This window comes from Triticum dicoccoides, chromosome 7B (assembly GCF_002162155.2).
Source record: "Triticum dicoccoides isolate Atlit2015 ecotype Zavitan chromosome 7B, WEW_v2.0, whole genome shotgun sequence".
NCBI classification, from domain to species: Eukaryota; Viridiplantae; Streptophyta; class Magnoliopsida; order Poales; family Poaceae; genus Triticum; species Triticum dicoccoides.
In genome coordinates this window covers 605,854,981-605,874,151 of record NC_041393.1, presented here as the reverse complement: position 1 = coordinate 605,874,151, position 19,171 = coordinate 605,854,981, and the positions used below count along the sequence as shown (strand labels likewise).

The 19,171-nt window shown below is 42.1% G+C and overlaps 1 long non-coding RNA gene across 2 annotated transcripts; it reads right to left on the bottom strand.

Moving 5' to 3' along the window:
- Positions 1–3,268: 3,268 nt before the first annotated feature.
- Positions 3,269–7,010, bottom strand: LOC119340146. Of its 2 annotated transcripts, none has more exons than XR_005164416.1 (4): positions 6,899–7,010; positions 5,959–6,127; positions 3,808–5,235; positions 3,269–3,691 (listed from the first exon to the last, which is right to left on the bottom strand). It is a non-coding gene; the product is annotated as an uncharacterized LOC119340146 (long non-coding RNA). The 2 variants fall into 2 exon arrangements; XR_005164415.1 differs by having other exon boundaries at positions 6,248–6,994.
- Between the last annotated feature and the right edge of the window lie 12,161 nt (positions 7,011–19,171).

Below are 19,171 nucleotides of genomic sequence, written 5' to 3'. Positions count from 1 at the left end.
CTCCATTCCGAAGCGGCTATCATGCACTACTCGAAAGAACGACCTTCGCTCGTTTTAATGCAGTACCACACTACGCTTATCTCAAACTTAAGATGCCCGGTCCATGTGGCGTCATCATAGTTAGCAGAAATACAGAGTGTTCCTTACGTGCCGAAGAATATGTGGCGGCTCTAGCAGCCGAACACTCAACGGCCTCTCCAACCAGAATAAATGATCGGTCGTCAAGACCACGGACACGGTTAGACGAGTCCGGCGCACCACCAGTTGTAACAGCCCAGATAAACCTGAGCTTGGGTCGATGGATATACCCCCATAGGTGGTGCTAGGGGCTGCCCGCATGTAAAAAAGCCCATAGTTCAGCTTGACCCTATTAATATAATAACAGATTGCATTTTCATGGTTCGTTCAGCATAACCAACTTTTCGCACGAAGTCTTTCACCTGGGTTTTTCCTTTTTACAGATGATCATCGTGCTACACCCTTTCAGGATACGGCACAACAGAGACATAGGCGCAGACGTGTAGCAGGGCCCCGCTCAAAGATTTCTTTTTAGATTAAGACCCTGCGTAAATCTTTTTTTAATGTCTCTTGTTGCTTCATACCCTTCGGACACTTAACACAACCGGGAGGGATACTGGCGTTATTGGCATTCCGTCATGCCAGACTAATGCATGTACCTGGAAACTCAGGGCTCATTATCGAGGGCGTTACTCAGCCCAGTATATGTTGTAAAGTTCGAACACATTAGGGAGTGTTCGGTGTCGCGAGTTTGGCCTTATATGCATCAGCTCCGAATCATGTCTTTTGGTCAATAGTTGGGTTTGCCCGGCTCCCGTGTTTTGCTACCTTACGTTTCGCTCTATCGGCTAAGGTGGCACCGAGAGAACTACTGCGATTGTGTCCTGGTTCATCTGGATGAGCACCTCAGTAGAGAAAGCCAAAAACTGACTGTCATGATATAGCGCGAGACTGGTCAACCACTCGATGACTCAGTGGAATCTTCGCGATTCCTCCGTATTAATGAAGGACCGGTTTCCCAGTCATGTACGTACGCGCACCGTATTCAGATGAACGCGGAAGTACCAGGGGCTATATAGTAGCCCCACCGTCAAACTCCTATGGCTAAGTGAAAGTGTTAAAACTATATAGTCCGATTGCCTTGTTCGCCACGCTATCACCTCCTTAATGGACGAAGACGTTGGATCAAGTGTGAGTACGCACTTTTCCGAACACCCTCACATTACATGCGTAGGGGCTGAATCCGACGAATGCAAACTTTCAGGTTATATATATATACACACACACACATCTGGGCTATTCTGTTACGCGTAACAGAATATTATTCTGTTACCCTACTTGAACTGATGAATTCAAGCGGTTGAACTGATGAAATTTGAGCGGTTGAACTGATGATTTCTGTTACTGTTAAAAATCGTCTTCTTTAGTTCAAATTTTTTTGCAATTTTTTTATCGAAACGGGGCGTGTAATATATCGTTGGAAAGATCTTGACATCCACATTACAATTTTATAATTTGTTTTTGCAAAAAAATTATGATTTAAGAGCAGTTTTGAAAAAACCGTTTTTTTCAAAACCGAAAACGCGAATCGTATTTTGGACTTAATTTTAAAACGGTTTGTCGGAATTGAGCAAATGAGATGGCATTGGAAAGCTTGTAAAAATCCGCATCTTCCATTTATCTATTATTTTTTCAAATTCTATATGATTTAAAAGTAATTTAAAAAACGGCGAAATTCTGGGCGAAATGTTTTTTCACTGTTTTTTTGCAAACGATTTGTCGGATTGACGTAAATGATATGACGTTGGAAAGCTATGAAAAATGCACAACTTTTGCGTATAGAAAGTTTTTTCTAATTCCTTATGGTTTAAATACGAATTGAAATACGGTTAAAATTAGTTTTGAACGCGGTTTTTTTAAAAAGTTTGTCAAAATGGGGCAAATAATATACCGTTGGATAGCTATCGAAAATGCGAAAGTTAGTCATGTTGGATGTTTTCTCTACTTCGCAACCATTCAAGAGTAATTTTGAATACAGCATGACGGATCCTGTTGTTTTCTCGTCTGAAAAACAGAGTAGTCGTACTGATGTATGTGTATGTTTGTACTGAGTTATTTTTTGTAGAGTAATTTTGAATGATTACGAAAAAGGTTACTTGTACTGATGCTTGCATGGGTTTGTACTAAGCGTGTTTTCACTAATTAGACTTTGCTCTGTTTTTTGGGTAATATTTTTCTCGTAAATTTTCAACGGTTTACTGTATCCTAGCCCTGAACTTGCATATTTTATATTGTTGAACTGAATGTTATTGTATCGTCGGCCCTGTACTTGCATGATTTATATCATCAAACTGAATGATATTTTTTTCAAAAAGAAAATGTTTTTTATTCTTTTTTTTTGAACTAAACATTTTTTAAAATGATGTTCTGGACTTCTCTTATTTTATGACTTGTACTTTTACCATTTGAATTGCATGGGGTTTCTTTTATTCGAGTTTTTTTCCAAAACTTATCTAGGACGTCGTATTGAACTTAGTATATTTTTTCATAGAGTAATTTTGAAAAGTTACAGAAAAAGAGTACTTGAACGGATGTCCGTATGGATTTGTACTGAGCATGTTTTTATAGGCTAGACTCTACTATGTTTTTTTGTATGGTTTTCCTCGTAACTTTTCAATGGTTCACGGTATTATCGTCAAAAGAAAATGTTTTGTTTGTTTTTTTAACTAACATTTTTTTCAACGATGTTCTGGACTTCCCTCATTTTACAACTTCAACTTTTACCATTTGAATTTTCGTGGGGTTTCTTTTAATTGAGCTTTTTTTCCCAAACTTATCTAGTACGTCGTGTTGAACTTAGTATTTTTCATATAGTAATTTTGAAAGGTTCTAGAAAAAAGAGTACTTGAACGGATGTCCATATGGATTTGTACTGAGCGTGTTTTCACAGACTAGACTTTACTCTGTTTTTTCGGTATGGTTTTCCTCGTAACTTTTCAATGATTTATTGTATCATAGTCCCGAACTTGCATGCTTTATATTGTTGAACTGAATAATATTCTTTCATATAGAAATTTTTCGTGCATTTATTTTTTTAACTCATTTTTTTGCAATTATGTTTTGGACTTCTCTCATTTTACAACATGAACTTTTATCATTTGAATTTCTGTAGGGTTTCTTTTTGTTTGAGATTATTTCCCAGATTATCCGGGACGTCGTGTTGAACTTACAACATCCTCACCACAAGAAATAGAAGCAGCAACCGTAATATATTTTTGCACATACAAGCATACATAAATTTACAACATAGTATATCCTGATACATAGTTGGACGGATGCTCTGAGATTTTTAGAACTGATGAGGAACAAACATGAAAAATCAACTGGGATTTTTAGAGAAGTTCCATGCTGTAATGAGAAAGTCCAACACAGCTCTCAGATAGTCACTCTGTAGATCTCCAAAACATAAAGCATCCTGAGCTACCAAACGGTAACACTGGAAGGCTACAGTTTCACATGTCTCAAATGTAGAAAGTGTCATTAAATGGCCACAACTTTGAGTGGCTAGTTGGAACGCCACCAACTGAACGTGCTCTAGTGGTGTTGTTGAACGGCCTAGGTGGCCAAGATTTGAACAAAACCTGCAAGATGAACCCAAGGGAAGCTCCTTCACCTGCAAGATGAACAGAAAATGCACACTAAGGTGACCTGAAGAATCACCTGATGTTGAACTGAATATACACAAGATAAGGAGATGAACGTCCAGGGGGGGTGGGGAAAAGCTAGCACCTCCCTGAGCTGCGTAGAACGGCTTAGCGCTATGTTGTAAAACGGCTTAACGCATGTGCACAGTACCATCGACATTGAACTTGTTGAGTTCTGATTTTTGAACCTTCGCAGTAGTAATACATGTACATGCTTCTGTTGTTGAGCAGCTGACCTACAGAAACAAAAACACTCCTGGGTGGACACACAAAATCATGATAAAAATAGTGGCAGCAAGAAGCAATCAGAAGTGAATATGCAGTAGTACTATAATGGAATATTAGTCAGAATTCAAGTCCAGATAACTATGGCACACATATCATACAATAATTTTGAACTTACATAATCTTGAAACAGGAACTTCATTTTTTTAAAATTAGCAATTCTGAATGCACTAGCGATGTAATTGAATTTTTTAGACCATAGTAATTGAACTTCAAGCACATTTCTTTATTAAACATTTGTTTTTTCCAGTTGCACAATAATTATGTCCTTCTCAGTAGGACTCATCAGAATTGTAGACGGCATCCTTGTCAATACGACTCATCAGTACTAGTGCTCTTTTTTCCAAAAAAAAACTGTTAGAATAGAAGCATTTTTCCTATATGGATGTTACTTTTAATGTAAACCTTTCTTACCATGGAAATTAATGTAACAATAAGCAATAAGAGATACCTTCATAGGTGAACATACAGTTGCGAGATCACGAGTAACATGAAGTAAATTTTTCACTAAAATTTTATGAACAAAATACATTAAGAAACTTAGTGCAGAAACAAAAATTTACGATAATGGTGCCGGCCACGCGACATCCAAATTAAGCTAATGGCCTTCTTTGCGCTAATTTGTATGTAAAGCACTCGTTCGACATGAGTTCCTTTGAGGAAGCTTGCATGGTCTAGATTAAGCAAGTTCTTTGTATGTAAAGCACTCTACAGACATTTTGTGCATAGTATATACTGCATGAGCTGATCACATACTCCGTATACTACTAGAACGGAGTAGCTAGTACTACAGTAATAATAAATATACAAGAAATGAATGGTTTTACTTCTCCTTAATACTGAAACAGACATGAGAATCTAATCCTAAAAGCCTGCAATATGAACCAAAAAAGCCAACAAGATGAGCTGAAAAAAACCTACAAACCTGTTGATTTGTTTTTTGTAAGTACATGTGCTAAACTGATATAGTTTAAGTCAATGACCTATTGTAAAATAAGTAATAGTACTGCTACTGGCTTTTATATATTTCACGAAAAAAATCTAATAAAGTTAAGAAAAGGCAGACCACTGCATAAGTACGCTACTGTTCTTGTACATGGTCTAGAAAAATCAAACCTTGTGTAATATCTACTTCAAACCTGTTGTAACAACCGCTTCCACTCTGTGGGAGCTTGCAGTACCCAAACAATCACTTTGGAAAAAATAAGCTTCCCAACCTGAATTTTTACTGAAAGAAAAAGGCACCACAACCTCAGTGATAAGATATTTCACAAGCCTTACAATAACAAAGAAACCTGAAACCAGAGGTGGCATTTAATTGTACAAGTTGTGGTCAACTAACTGCGGATGCGTCACTGATATGACGACTAAACTACACAGGTTGAAGCTAACTCGGCCACGGTGGCAAGACAATTCAGAAGTATGCGCACATCGTTCGTTGATTATAGGGTATGCAAATGGGATAGCAGAGAGCTATAGTAATGATAATTAACCTAACCAGTATATGTTCAAACAAGTTGAAGTTTCTTTTAGTGGGTAACAACTTCAGTTCAGGTGTGTCCCACAGAAAATTCCATAATATTTACAGGACATCTAACAAAGATCATTCAATACTGCCGCCTCTTGTTACTTTTTTCTCAGAGAAATATATGAACAAAGACTAGTTCAACTAGCACAAGAAAACAAACTAGTTGTTGCATCTACAAAAGTCTGAAATTACCATCTAACAACTAAGTGACTTACAACTAGCACATTCAAAACTGCTGCCTCCTGCTGCTTTTTTCTTGGAGAAAAATCTGTACTGAACATCTAACAAATAACACACTTTGCATCTTGTCTCTGTTTGTCCTCAGTACAACATTAAAGTAACACACAGGACCAATCAGAACACAAATCATAATACCAATCCCTGCTATCTTTTGTTGACTGAAGTACAGATGTGCATGCATACCTTGACAGTAGTCGGAGATGAGCACGACAAGGTCCCGGCCGCCACCCCGCTTCCGCCATTGACGGCCAGCAATGACGCCGCGGCGAGGAGGGCGTCCCAGTCCCTTAGCTCACTTGTTGATCAACATCTTCCCACAGTCCAATTGTTGAATGAAGCCATGAATGCGTCCCTGAGAATAAAACAGACAAGATGAGAGGACGGTAACACACGAGATTGAGTTCGGTTCAGGTGTTTGTAAGAAGAGTAGCCTGATACAAAGACAAGCTTCCCATTTGAGCATGTAAAAAACCTGAATCTAGGAGGCGGGTAGCTGCACGCTAGTGTTGAACAGACTCTGCTGGAAATTGTGAACGGACTGGGTTGGCTGAGGCGAACGACTTGTGCGCCGACAAGGCAGAGGACGACGCTGGAAGCTGCAGCACATGGGATGCCACTGCTGGCTGGGAGAGAAGATTAAGAGGAAGGAAGGAAGGGCGACGCCATGCGCGACAGGCAGTGAATCGGGAGATGGTGGTGGGGGGCTGTGGATCCGGCAGCGGGCATGGAATCCATCCTGTTTGCGGGCAGCAGCTGGCGTCGATGGCGGCGGGGAGCTTCATGGGGAGGGACCGGCGGCAAGGAGACTCGCGGGTAGGGGCCGGCGAACGCCCGCGGACAGGCGCGTGGGGAGGGGACGAGTAACGCCAGCGGGGAGGCGAACGGGAAGGGGCCAGCACCCGTCGGCGGGGAGGCGCCAGCGCGCGGGGAGGGGCCGGCGAGCCCGTCGGAGGGGAGGCGCGCGGGGAGGGGCCGGTGAGCCCGTCGGAAGGGAGGCGTGCGGGGAGGATCCGGGTGCGGTGCCTGTCAAAGGGAAGGCGCGTGGGGAGGGGCCGGCGAGCCCGTCGGCGGGGAGGCGTGCGGACGGCCAGCCAGCGGCAGCGCGTGGGTCGGAGAAGCTAACCCGTCACGGCGCTGCAGGCTCCCTCGCTCCGGCTGCCGCCGTCGCTCGCTCGCCCGCGACGGCTGCCTCCGGCGGTAGGAGCTGCGTTAGGTTGGGGACGGGTCGGGGAATTTCTACTGTCGTATGTGCGTCGCGGCTTTATAGGGACGGAGGGTAACAGAATAATATTCTGTTACTAGTAACAGAATAGTCCAACCCTATATATATATATAGACACACATAAACTGCCGCACAAAAGGCACTATAATACTTTCGGGCAAAAGTATAAACACAACCTTTATAATTAAAATAGCATTGTTTTTACAATTCAGATATATGTCACTTGAACATGATACTCTTCGAGCAGTGAGCCTCTATTAAACGGGCGCCTTCTAGGACTTCTTTAAAATAGTGCTCAGCCGGATCCTGGCCTCCCGCCGGACCCCGGGTTGCAATAGCGGTGGCCTTCATCCCTGCCCAATATGTTTTGACACGAGCAAGAGCCATCACTGCACCCTCTATGCACGCCGACCTCTTCATAGCGTTGATATGCGACACAACACCAAGGAATCGTTGCACTAAACCAAAATAATTGTCCAGCCTTGGTCCCTTCGGCCAAAGATGATCCACGACAGACTTCATAGAAAGCCCGGACAACCTATGGAGCTCGGCCCACTCGGCCATCTGTTCATCCAACGACAGCGAACACGTCGGAGCACTAAACTGCGACCAGAACAACCTTTCCACCTCATGATCTTTCCGATCTTTGAAAAACTCAGCCACGTCAGCAGCACTCTTTGCCAAGTCCGAATACGCGTCTACAACACTTCATAATTGATCCATAGGGGCATACTTCGGATCTCCGAACTTCATCCGCAACAAAAAGGGCATCCCAACCGCGTTATCTCCGGCTTCACGAAGCTCCTCCCTTACCGCTCTAAATTCAGAGCAAGTTTTCTTGGCTGCTTCCAAGGCCTTCTTTTGGTCAGCCGCTTTCGCTTGGCTTTCCTTTTCAAGGAGCTCATATTGGCCGACGGCATCTTTCAGCTCAACAACCATCTTGGCTATTTTTTCTTCGCTCTGGCGATGAGCAGCCTGTTCGGCTCTTAACTCTTCGGCCGCCTTTAGGGCAGCCACATCACTTATCCTGGCTTGTTCCTTGGCTCGGGCAAGTTCCGCCCGAAGGGTCTCCATGGCAGCAGCTCCATCTGCAGTCACAACATATTATAGATACTAGCATCATGATCCTCTTAATATTTTCTGACCACCTGAAAATACATACCCTGTGCCTCGTCAAGCCGCTTGTTCACAAGCACGATGTCGGCATCCGCCACGTCAAGCTGTTGCCTTTGTTCGGCAATATCAGCAGTCTGGCCAGCCACCGGACCCTCAGCCGCCTGCACATAACACATCGTGATCATTACCTGGGACTATGATCCTCTGTTTGCCGCCTCGGGACGGCAACCAGAGTCTCAGGGGCTACTATCTATACATGGCACACCTAGCGCGTGTGGTACCATCAGAAACATATATATTACTTTGCGTACCTCAAAGCCTCTTAACAGGCTCGTAAAAGCTTCATTCAACCCGCTTTTGGCGGATGAAATCCTCTCAACCACAGTTCCCATTAAGGTACGATGTGCCTTTGAGATAGCCGCTTGCTCCAAAAGACCCATCAGTGTGTCCGATTGTGTGCCGGACAATCCCAGACTCTTTCTGTTGCTCTCCTTGGGAGCCGAATACTCCGGACTTCGGGCGGCCGAAGTGTTAACTTCTAGCCTTGGCGGATCAGGAGAAATCCTCCATGACGACACCTCGGGATCGTCCGCCCCATGTGGCAGGGAGGAAGGACGAGGCATTTCGCTCTCCATCATCTCCGGAAGAAGATCCCCCGAAGATGAACTTTGTCGAGAAGGGCTATGAGCCGGACTGCCAAATATATGTCTCGGTTATTGTTCTTAGAGATAAAGCAGGATATATTTACCAAAGTACTTTTGTTCACTTACAGCTCGGTTGATGGTTGGCCCCCTTGCAGGCGCTGTGCGGTAAGGACGCCCTCCGGGGCAGGGCCCCCGGGCGAAGGTTTCTTCCCTCGTTTGAAAACCTCCGTTTCCAAGTCTTCAGAGGCAACCCTTTTCTTCCCGTGGGGAGAGGGGATTCTAGATTCACCTCCCGGATTATCCTCCTTCGCGGAGACACTAATTCCCCCGGTTTGGATGTGTATTGTATGAAGCCCGCTTTCGGCTTCTCTATTCCTCCCTTCATCTTCTCCTGATGGCACTTGATAGGGTGCGCGCTCAAGCATCCTGGTTAGTATAGGATCCGGCGAGCCTTCGGGAAGGGGGGCCGAACACCTGATCCTCTCCGCCTTTCTTATCTAGTCCTGGCCGAGAACAATTTTTCAAAATGATGTTGTGACAAATATAAAGACGGCATGTACAGTCGCGGAATTACTTTCTTGGGTATCTGGACGGTTGTAGTTGAGACCCGCATCCTTGGTGCTGTCCGGACACTTTATTCGTATCCGAAGAACAAGCCGTACATCCCTTCGAGCGTCATGCCGAAGAGTTGTTGAATAGTTCACGGTCCTTCCGGGTTGAACTCCCACATACGGAGAGATCTACGTTGGCACAACATGACCCTACAAACTAGCATTACTTGCATTACCTTGACAAGACTGACATCCCTCTTGAGGAGATCTCGAATGCGGCTTTGCAATGTCAGCACGTCATTAACTGGTCCCTAGTCCAGTCCCTTGTTGACCCATGACGCCAGTTGAGGCGGAGGGCCCGAGCGGAAGGCAGGGGCGGCCACCCGCTTTGTGCCTCGAGGAGCTGTGATGTAGAACCACTCCCGTTGCCATAAGTCAGACACCTCCGGGTAGGAACCCTTTGGCCATAGGGCATCAGCGCCTTTGCTTATTATAGCGCCTCCGCACTCTGCGTGTCGCCCATCGATCATCTTCGGCTTCACATTGAAGGTCTTGAGCCATAAGACAGTGTGGGATGATGCGGAGGAAGGCCTCACACACGACGATAAATGACGAGATGTGAAGGATGGAATCTGGAGCTAGATCATGGAAATCTAGTCCGTAATAGAACATGAGCCCTCTCACAAAGGGATCAAGACTAAAACCTAGCCCTCGGAGGAAGTGGGAAACAAATATGACACTCTCTTGGGTTCGGGAGTGGGGATGACCTGCCCTTGAGCAGGCAGCCTGTGCGAGATTTCGGCGGTGAGATACCTGGCCTCCCTAAGCTTCTTGATGTCCTTCTCTATGACAGAGGAGGCCATCCATTGGCCTTGAAGGTTGGATCCAGACATAGTTGGAGGTCCGAAGCGCTTAGCCTGAGCCTTGGGTGTTGGAACTCGAGGTGGGGGAAGGGAAGGATCGAGCGTGGGGAGAAAAGGACAGGCCTTGGCCCCTTTATAAAGAGGGTGAATATCAAGCGTCCTCCGCGTGGCCGTTTGAAACTTGCCTAAAATCGAGGAGTCATACAAACAAGCGCGATTGGGTTACCCACACCCTTATTGATGAGGATCCCGTGATAAGGGGAACACGATCTCTGCTTCGACAAGACGTGCCAATAAAACTGCCTCGCAACACGTGCAGTGGCAGGCTGGGAAAAATGGTTCGTAATAACCGGGCCGTGGCGTGATGTCACACTATTAAACATTGTCTGCAGATTAGATTTATGGAATATTGTGCTCTCTACGGTGGTATGTGGAAATTATTTTGCAGAGCCGGACACGATCCTTGTGTTAAAAATCTTCTATGGAGTATTCGGAGAATGAACCCGCCTTGAAATGCCGAAGACAATCTGCACGCCGGACTCATCGTCATTGAGGCCTGGTTCAAGGGCTACTAAGGGAGTCTTGGATTAGGGGGTCCTCGGATAGCCGGACTATATACTTTGGCCGGACTGTTGGATTATGAAGACTAGTCAAAGGCACATGCTTTGCACGTGTGCATTATTATTTACAATTTTCAAACGGACAAGAAGAAAATTCAATACAAACAGAGCATACATGAATTGCTTTAACTTTGCAACGTCGTGCCGAGTTAATAAGAAAAAACTCATGCCAAGTTACAATGTCCTGGTAAATGTTCGCTCTTAAATTGCAAAAATATGTCAAGAAATTGTAGTTAGTACTTTACAAACTTGCAGTCAATATTCACAAAGTGGTAGTTCACGTCATGGGATCATATTTTGTTTAGAAAATGATCATCTCCATGCATTATACGTCACTTGGACGTAGATGGAATGCACCCAGGGGCTGGGCTAGAATTATTAAAGGGTTATACATCCAAAAAAATTTACCAGGAAATGGTATATATGTTTATATTGCACATCTTCTTTTATATGTGCATAATGGAACTCGTGAAAAATCATGGCAAACAGTCGTCTCACTCACCCATCCCACCTTGTCTGAATGCGATTTGTTTTTTGAGGTGAGTCTGAATGCGTTTTTTGCCTGACACTCAGCCATATGGGCGAGGAAGCTTGCCATCGGGCGAGCTGTAGCCACTCCATCCAGTTTTTTTAGACGAGCCACTCCATCTAGTTAAACACTCTAATATCATGTTATAAAAAATTGTTAATGCCAGGCCCAGGCTACCAGCCCACAATTTGCTAGGTCTGCCTCTGCCTGACTGTCGAGCAGAGCACCCGCGCGCCGCTGCTCCCCTTCGTCAGATCCCGTCCCTGCCCTCAACCCACGAACGCCTACGTGAGGACCACCGTGGAGCCGATGAAGCACACGACCACGCCATTCGAACTTGTGCTCCCTCGTCTAGTCTTCCACGGCAGGCACGACGGTGCTCACATCCGGCAGCCACGGCCCCACGCAGCAGACGCCAGCATGTACCACACTCCATTCCTCCACAGTGGCTCCACCGTGATGGGGCTCAGCAATCAGTTTCTCCTCGCATCCATCCATCCAGGCAAAGGGAGGTTGGCTGGCAATCTTTTTTCCGAAGGCGGCCGTGGTATGTGGAGTTTTCTAGAAGAGCGACTGGATTTTAGGTTGGCAGGAGCACTGTGACCGGCGAATTCAGGTGACCTGAGCCGTTCGATCCAATAGAATCAACGGCTACAAATAAATTTATTCTGTAAGCGACGGGGAAGATAGGTGAGATGGAGGTAGATTCAAATATTCAAACAAATGCGTACTATAGTAGTAGAGATACAAGATTGAAGACTTCGTCCCGTGTCCGGGTGAGACTCTCCTTTGCGTGGAAGACAAGCTTGGCAATTCGGATATTTAGATCTCCTTCTCTGTAACCGACTCTGTGTAATCCTAGCCCCCTCCGGTGTCTATATAAACCGGAGGGTTTAGTCCGTAAGACAAGAACAATCATAATCATAGGCTAGCTTCTAGGGTTTAGCCTCTACGATCTCGTGGTAGATCAACTCTTGTAATACTCATATCATCAAAATCAATCAAGCAGGAAGTAGGGTATTACCTCCTTCGAGAGGGCCCGAACCTGGGTAAACATTATGTCCCCCGCCTCCTGTTACCATTAGCCTTAGACGCACAGTTCGGGACTCCCTACCCGAGATCCGCCGGTTTTGACATCGACATCCACCCTCGGGGCTGAGGGTTTGTACCAGTAGCTATGTGTTTGATCTCTCTCTCTCTCTCTCTCTCTCTCTCGTGATCTATATCATGGGCTTTGTTAATATAGTCGGATCATAAGATGCTTCTCCCATCTATACTCTTGTTATGATGAATTGAATCTTTACCCCTCAAAGTTTTGTCTTGTCGGATTGAATATTCAGAGATGAGAACACATGATATATGTCTTGCAATATGAATACTTGAGGTGACAATGAGGTATCTTATTGATTCACTTAATATGTGTTATGGCATTCAACTCGCGGATTCCCGCGGTGATATTGGGGTAATCTATCCATAGGGGTTGATGCACGTTTTTCTCTGACAGAAACTTTGGGGGTCTCTTTATAGTTCTTTGTGTTTTTGAGTATTATGAATATGAATTTGCTTTGGTGTTATTCTAGTACATACTCTAGGATAGATCGAATAGAAAAACAGCTTTGTGTTATTTTAGTACGAACTCTTGAATAGATAGAACAGAAAGAATAACTTTGAGGTGGTTTCGTGACCTACAAACAATTCCTATCTTTTGTTCTCTGCTAATAGGAACTCGAGAGTGACTCTTTATTGCACTTTGAGGGATAGTCATATGATCCAACTATGTTAGCATTGCTGAGAGGTTACACTAGCGAAAGTACGGACCCTAGGCCTCATTTTTAAGCATTGCAACACCGTTTTTGTGCCTGTTTACTATTTGCTACCTTGCTGTTTTTATTTATTCATATTATAAAAATATATTTCAACCATCCATATTACACTTTTATCACCATCTCTTCGCTAAACTAGTGCACCTATACAATTTGCCATTGTATTGGGTGTGTTGGGGACACAAGAGATTTCTTGTATTTGGTTGCAGGGTCGTTTGAGAGAGACCATCTTCATCCTACACCTCTCACGGATTGATAAACTTTAGGTTATCCACTTGAGGGAAAATTGCTACTGTCCTACAAAACTCTGCACTTGGAGGCCCAACACGTGTCTACAAAAATAAAGTTGCGTGGTAGACATCAAGCTCTTTTCTGGCGCTGTTGCTGTGGAGGTGAGTGCTTGAAGGTATATCTTTAGATCTTGCAATTGAATCTTTGAGTTTCTTATTTTATCACTAGTTTGGTTTATAAAACAAAACTACAAAAATTGGAATTAAGGTTGCATCATATTATTGATCATCTTTATAATATCTTTCTTGAAAATGATGGTTTGGAAAATTATGCTCAATTGATAGAAGAAGAATTTAATAAAATGATTGGCCTGAATGATGAGCATGATTGCAATGTTGTTAGTATGAATTTTTTGAATATCCAAAATGCTAATGATGGATGCACTAGCCATGATAATGATGTCTCCCATAAGAATGTTAATTTTTGCGGAGTAAATTGGGAGTGCACACACACACCAAAAAGGGAAGATAGATTTTGCAAGAAGGATAAATATTTAGAAACGAAAAAGTTGCAAGAGAGGCTAGATGATTGTGCTGAAAGATTCAATATCTTTCGCCATCCTTGTGAACTTTGCAATGAACGTGGTCATTTAAAGCTCCAATGCTATTTGTTTCATGATAAAATTGTGTCCAAAAATTGTGATAACTTGATTACCCTTGAGCATCATAAAGAGCTTAGTCTTCTTTTGGGGTATGAAGAAATGAAACGTATAACTAAGGATGTTGCAAAATTTAATCTCAATATAATTCTTGATTTTTATCTAGAGGAAATTTATATGTTTTGTGCGCTAAATTGCATTGAGAATCCTTATATTGCCAACTATCTAAAGACAAGAAAACAAATAGAGCATGAAGAGAGTACTAATGAAAGGGAAAGTATTTCCCAATACCCTCCTAGTGTTTATGATGAATCAGGTAACAAGGAGGAGCTTCCTATCCAATCAATCTCTTCAACAGGATGCTCGGAAAAAATGATTAAACCCACACGTGAGGTGGTGAAGAAAAAAAAGTAGAGGTAAAAAGGTAACTCTCCCAAGTAATATTGCTCCTATCACCATTGTGCCTCATGAAAGTGAATCAAATATGTTGATGGAGGATGATGATATTGAGTATGATTTTGTGATGCCTACTACTTGTTGTGATGATTATGATTGGGAAGACAATGATGTCTCTTATGATATTAAAAATCTTTTTGGCACTTTCTTGGAAGAATATGATAATAATGTTTGCTATACTATTGGTGCCATTCATGCTATTGATAAGAATGATTATGATGATATGCAAATCCACAAGCTTGGGGATGCTATGTTTGATGAGTATGAAATGTTTGAAGATTTATTTGCTGAAAATAATGCTTGTCCTAAGCTTGGGTATGCTTTGCATAATGAATATGATCCTTTGATTCCTTATACTTTCGATAAGAAAATTTATTATGATGATAGCATGCCTCCTATTTATGATGATTACAATTATGAAAGTGGGTTTGGAAGAGTGTCAACTCTAGGTAGTAGTGATCCCACTATTTTGGAGGGTGTTGAATCTTATTACAATATTGATGAAAGTAGATTTGGAGAGGTCATGACTTTATTTAGTGATACATCCACTATTTTGGAAGAGGTTTCAATTGACTATGATGAGAACAAAGTTGCTACTTATGATGATTATTATGATGACATGTATGCCATAAAGAGTAATAAATGATCTATGCTTTTGGATCATGAAAAGAATGCTTTATGTGATGGTTATATGGATGAATCTATTCATGATGCTACTGAAAATTAATTTGAGATAGGAGCTTATGATTCATGATGCTCTTGTTATGTTTCAATCTTTATCTTTTATGCGAGCATCATTGAACTCATCATGCCTAGCTAAAAGGCATTAAAGAAAAGCGCTTGCTGGGAGACAACCCAACACTTTTACCTACTGTTTTTATATGTTCACATGATTAGGCTACTGTAGTAATCATGTTTTATTGTCTTTGTTTCAATAAAGTGCCAAGTAAAGCCTTTCGGATCATGTTGGGTGATAGTTGATTTGATCTTGCTGAAAAACAGAAACTCTTGCGCTCACGAAAATAGCTCTCATTTTTAACAGGGGGGTGATTTTGAGTTGATTCTTTTTGAAGAAGATTAATATACAAATTGCGCACGTGGCCCAATGTTTTCATAATTGTTGGAGTAGCAGAAGTATGGTTTGAGTACAGATTACTACAGACTGTTCTGTTTTTGACAGATTCTGTTTTCAATGCATAGTTTGTTTGTTTCCTTGTTTCTATGGCTTATATTGCTCAATATAAATTGTGGAAATGATATTCTACAGTAGGAATTGTGTGGAAACAATTATGAATCTTGTCTTTGACAGTACCAAAAGTGAAATGGTTTGCTCTTTATCATACTAAGCTATCTCACAAGGTTCTGTTAAGTTTTGTGTGATTGAAGTTTGCAAGTTTTGGGTGAGATGTCGATATGAGGAGAATAAGGACTGACAAGACCCTAAGCTTGGGGATGCCCAAGGCACCCCCAAGGTAATATTCTAGGAAGATTCAAGAAACTAACCTTGGGGATGCCCCGAGGATGGCATCCCCTCTTTCGTCTCCAACATTATCGGTAACCTCACTTGGAGCTATGTTTTCATTCATCACATAATATGTGTTGTGCTTGGAGCATCAATTTATTTTTCTAGTATTTTCTTGCTGTTATTTATAATAATGTTTTGAATCTCTTATTTCAATAAAAGTGGCAATGATAGCCTTTGCCATGCTTATTTTGCAAGTATACTTGTTGCTGTTTGAAAATAGAAAGTTTATCGATGTTGAAAAAATTCCCTAGAAAAGTAAGAATATGATAAATTGTTAAAACCTTTTGCAAAATAATCTATGATAAATTTTATACAGTGTAGTATTTTTCTCATAATTGTTGGAGTTATGGAAGTATGATGAATCTTGCATTCTTTACAGACTGTACTGTTTTGGCAGATTGCTGTTATGTTTGCATATGTTTGCTTGTTTAATGATTCTATTTGAGGATAGGAGTATTAAATATGCAGAGGCGTTTAGTATGCAATGTTGAATAATAATTTTAGTGATTTGCTACAGTAGAGAATGATAAGGTTTTGCACTGATTTATACTAACTTAACTCACGAGTTCTTGTTGAGTTTTGTGTGGATGAAGTTTTTGAGATTTAGGGAAACTGTGATATAAGAGGAATTAAGGACACACAAAAGCTCAAGCTTGGGGATGCTCGAGGCATACCAAGCTAATATTTCAATAAGTTTCAAGCATCTAAGCTTGAGGATGCCCCGGTAGGCATCCCACCTTTCTTCTTCAACCATTATCGGTGAGTATTGGTTGAGCCTAAGTTTTTGCTTCTTCACATGAGTTGTGCTACTCTTGAAATGTCATTTTATTTTCATTTTGCTTGCTGTTTCAATAAAATACATAGACCTGAAAGTTTTTAAATAAAATAGAGTCCTCAAATAGGAGGCTAGGTAAGCGGCATTCACATCCCACCAACAAAGCTCTTCTCTATGGAATTGCTCTTATGCTTCACTTATATCCTATGAGTAAATTGTTGAATAAATTGAATGTCATGAAGCTAAAATCATATCATGCCTAGTGGTAGCTTCACATTGGGTTTAGAAAGTGAAATCTTTTGAGGCTTTACAATCACAATATTGGTCATACAAGCAATTCACGAATAATTAGTATAAGGAAGAGAACTTTCACATGCAATTACACTATCATGGAAATCTTTTGTGATTGTGAGCCCCCATAAAAATATTATATGCCAAAATTGTTGACGTTGGACAAGGAAGACAACGTCATGATTTATGTTTGCTCATATTCACATAGAAGTCATATTGTCATAGATCCTTTAACATGTGGTGCTTGCCCCCCATCTTTGCTAGCCAAAAATTCCGCACCAAGTAGAGATACTACTTGTGCATCCAAAAACCCTTAAACCCAAATCTTATTTTCAAGAGTCCACCATACCTACCTAAGGATTGAGAAAGATCCTTCAAGTAAGTTGTCATCGGGGCAATAAGGCAATAAAAATTGCTTCTAAAATTGTGAGATCATTTAGTGTAAGAGAAAATTGAGCATTGTACGAACTTGGATGACAAAGAATACAAGCGACAGACTGCATTATAAAGGTTTCCATCTTAAGGGGCAATACAATGTGACGTTCTTTTGCACTAAGGGATTAAGCATACAAACAAATAAGCGCATGGCAACCTCTGCTCCCCTCTGCGAAGGACCTATCTTTTACTTTTCAGTATTTACTTTTATGCAAAGAGTCAAAGGTTTTCTCTCTATTCCTTTTTATTTTTCTCTTGTGGCAAGCATCATGTGGTGAGGAAAGATCTAGGCACATATGTCCAATTGAATATGGGCAGCACGAGTTATTATTGTTGACATAACCCTTGAGGTGAATACATTGGGAGGCAAAACAATAAGCCCCTATCTTTCTATGTGTCCGATTGAAACGTTTTGCTCATGTGTACGCGGTGAGTGTTAGCAATCATAGAAGACTATATGATGGTTGAGTATGTGGAACTCTTACTTAAACTCTGTTGAATAAGTTGAATTGAAATTGCTTGGTGACTGAGAACATAGGTTGCTGAGTTTCAAGAGAATTCATTGTTTGAACCTTAACATGTGAATTGGTTGCCACTATAACATGATAAATATTATGAGAAAGAATTGATGTTATGATGCTAGGAAGAATGATTGAAATTGTCATTGATCAAACTTGTGCACTTTGCTAGCATTCACACTTCATAAATTATTTCTTTTATCATTTATCTACTCGAGGATGAGTAGGAATTAAGCTTGGGGGTGTTGATACGTCTCCAACGTATCTATAATTTATGAAGCATTCATGGCATTATATTATCATTCTTGGATGTTTTACAATCATTTTATAGCAACTTTATATCATTTTTTGGGACTAACCTATTGACCCAGTTGTCGGTGTCAAAACCGGCGGATCTTGGGTAGGGGGTCCCAAGCTATGCGTCTTAGGATCAATGGTAACATGAACACGGGATTTTACCCAGCTTCGGGCTCTCTTGATGAGACAATACCCTACATGCTGCTTGATTGACTATAATGAATATAGGGGTTACAAGAGTTGATCTACCTCGAGATCATATGTTGTGGTCTAAACCCTAGAGGTATGATGAGTAATGTCATAATAATCCTCTATCGACTAGCCTAGCCTCGGTTTATATAATGTACCAGAGGCCTAGGATAACAAGAGTCCTAGCCGAATACGCTGGTGGGGGAGGAGTCCTTGTCTTGATCACCAAGTCTTGTGGAATCTTCCTTGTATGCGGCAACTGTCCGAACTGGCCCATGAGTATACGGCCATGGGGGTCCTCGGCCCAATCTAACTGATCGGGGGATGACGTGGTGAGTACCCCCTAGTCCAGGACACCGTCAGTAGCCCCCTGAGCTGGTCTTCAAGTTGGGGACGCTCCTCGATTCTTCCGAACTATTCTTCATCTTCGGTCGTCCGTCTTGAAAACTGGTTCAACAAATCTTCTCATCTTCGATCTTGAGGATCGCAAAGTAAATCCGAAGAGTTTATATGTCGGGTATCCGAGGAGCCCCTTTAAGTTTCCGGCCTTTATCAATGCCTTGTTATTATTATGCCGCACTTCAGGTTTGAAGTTATTCCCATGCCGCAGCGTCCTCTTGCGTCCGAGCTCCAACGCCGGATTGTATTCGAGG